This window comes from Arachis ipaensis, chromosome B10, assembly GCF_000816755.2.
Source record: "Arachis ipaensis cultivar K30076 chromosome B10, Araip1.1, whole genome shotgun sequence".
Taxonomy (NCBI): Eukaryota; Viridiplantae; Streptophyta; class Magnoliopsida; order Fabales; family Fabaceae; genus Arachis; species Arachis ipaensis.
This window is the reverse complement of record NC_029794.2, coordinates 129,066,863-129,069,709: the sequence shown is the minus strand read 5'-3', so window position 1 is coordinate 129,069,709 and position 2,847 is coordinate 129,066,863.

The following is a 2,847-nucleotide window of genomic DNA, read 5'->3' as shown; positions in this document are numbered from 1 at the left end:
CATTGTAATCAAAAACAATTTTATAAACTTTGTCACCAACCATTCTTTCACCGAAAAAACATTGGATGGGAAAGTGTCCATTCCGATTGCATAGTCTACAAAACCTTGGAGTTGCTATTTTGTTAAATTAGGTGGGATCTTGAAATCTTGTATCATTTGAAGATGAAGCAATATTTTCAAAATGTGATTTTTCAGATTTATAGAACCCCAACCCAGCCTTGTCATAAAGAGGTTTTTGACTAGCCAAGATGTGATTCAGACTTTCGGAACTTTGGGTGAACTTGGCTAAGTCTTCCTTAAGTCTTTTAACCTCTTTAAGCAACTCTTCATTTTGCTTAAAACAATCCACATATGCAAGAACACAATGGTTACTTTCACAGCTCCTAACTTGGGCTCTTAACTGCTTATTTTCTTCAACAAGATCACAAGCAGTTTCGGCCTCTCTCACTTTTTCTTTTAGAAAACTGTTTTCGGCCTTAAGAATGGTAATTTGCTGTTCAAGTTCTTGATTTTCCAGCAGAAAATATCTTATTTTTTCAGAAAGGTGGTCTATCATAAGATGAAGATCTTCAGTGTTAGGGTTATGAAAGACTACCTGATCTATGTGGTCTGCCATGAGACATGTTTGTGACTTGGTCTCGGTTTCTTCATCATCACCATCAGAGTCATTCTCCAAGTCTTTCCATGTGGCCATCAGTCCTTTCTTCTTTCCTCTTTTCGGCTTTTCCTCCTTCTTCAGTTTGAGACAATCAGATTTGAAATGCCCCAATTCTTTACAATTGTAGCAAGTTACTTTGCTAAGATCTTTCTTCATTCTCCTTGTGCTGCTGCCTTTGCCTTTGAGCTTAGCCATTTTCCTGAATTTTTTTGCAAATAACACAAACTCATTTTCAGAAGAGTTATCACTGGATTCATCATCCAGAGGGTTAGTCACAGAAAAAAATGCAATTCCTTTCTTTTTTGTATCTTTTTTCAAATAGGTATTTTCAAAAGCAAGAAGATTTCCTCTCAAATCATCAAGTGTTATGGAGTCTAAGCTACTGCTCTCAGAAATAATTAAAGCTTTAGTTTCCCACTCTTTTGTGAGACATCTCAACACTCTTCTCACTAGCACAGAATCAGAATGTGTAATTCCCAGAGCATCTAAGCCAACAATGATAGCATTGAACCGTTCAAATAGTTCATCAATGGACTCTCCTTCCTTCATTGCAAACATTTCATACTCTCTATTCAACATGTCTGTTCGAGTCTTCTTTACAATGGTGGTTCCTTCATGGGTGATTTGCAATTTGTCCCAGATTTCCTTTGCCGTTGTGCATCTTGATACCCGTCGGTATTCCTCGAAGCTGATAGCACAATTAAGCAGGTTTACTGCCTTGGCATTTAACTCCACCTTCTTCCTATCTTTCTCGGTCCATCTTGCTTCTGGTTTGAGAGAAAAAACTCCTTCGGCACTTGTAACAGTTGGATATTGAGGTCCTTCCAGGATGATTTTCCACAATCTGTAATCCACTGCTTGCACAAATATCTTCATCCTCTCCTTCCAATAGGTATAATTTTCCCATTGAAAAGAGGGGGTCTATTGCTTGATTGACCTTCAGTCAGATTATAGGACACCACATTTGCGCCACTGTTTTCCGCCATAAGGATCTTTGCTCCAAGCTGCAAAGCTTGATCTCTTTGAGACCAAGCTCTGATACCAATTGATGGTTTCAGTGGCTAAGAGAAGGGGGGTTGAATCTTAGTCCCCTTTTTGTTGCTTAATACTTGCTGAACTCAGAGGAGACCTTTCTGATTTGGCTCGTCTCTGGACACGAGACTTTTTGTTTTGTCTCGTCACTTGCCACGAGACTTTTTGTATTGTCTCGTCACTTGGCACGAGACATTTTAGTTTTTGCTCCTGTGCAGTAGAAAACAGAAATGGAGTAGGAGAGAAGAAAGATCACACCCCGATATATCCTGGTTCAGCTGCTAAGTGCAGTGCAGCCTACATCCAGTCTCCATCACAACAATGATGAAATTTCACTATAATCAACCTGATTACAAACTGTAAAGTGCTAACCCAACTTACAAGGGGATTCCCACAGAATCATGAAACACAACATAGATGAACAAAGGAACTCTAAGACATCTATGGCTTTTTCTTTTAATTTTGCACTCTCTGCCTTTTTCTGCTCTATGGCTTTTTCATACAAACCTCACTTGTTTGCCTTTTTCCATGAGACTCAAGACATGACAAAATTAAACAGAAAAATATAAAACAGAATACATTGAAGGAGAAGAGAAAACTGTTAGCTCAGGTAGCTCTGAAAATTCTATGCCTTGCACTTTTAAACTTTCTCCTTGCTTCAAACAGTGGCTGTCCACTCTTATTATAGAAGAGGGGAGCCTCCACTTATTGAAGCCAAAACCGAACCAACTTCTTCCTCCTTCAACAGACAGAACCGGTTCGGCCACATAGAGAGGAGAGAGATAACAATGTAAAACCCAACATGCAATTACCTCAGGTCCTTTCTTGATCATCACCCTTCATCAATTCGAGCTCTCCATCCTTGGCTTGCTCTCCAAGATGGATTTCTGGCCCTTGATGCTTCATGATGATAATGACTTCATCTGCTTCAAAAAAGATAAATAAAAAGATAAATAAAAAAAGATAAATAAAAAATTTGACATCTAATATTCACATGCATTTGTATTTTATAATTGTTTATAACGTTAATATGACTGGAATTTTGCAAAATTTTAGTGAGATTTATAATATTGAATTAAAATTTTTTCTTTATTCTTTGCTTCTCTTATTTATAGAGAAAAAATGTACTCCAATATAAATTCTTTTTTTTTTAAATA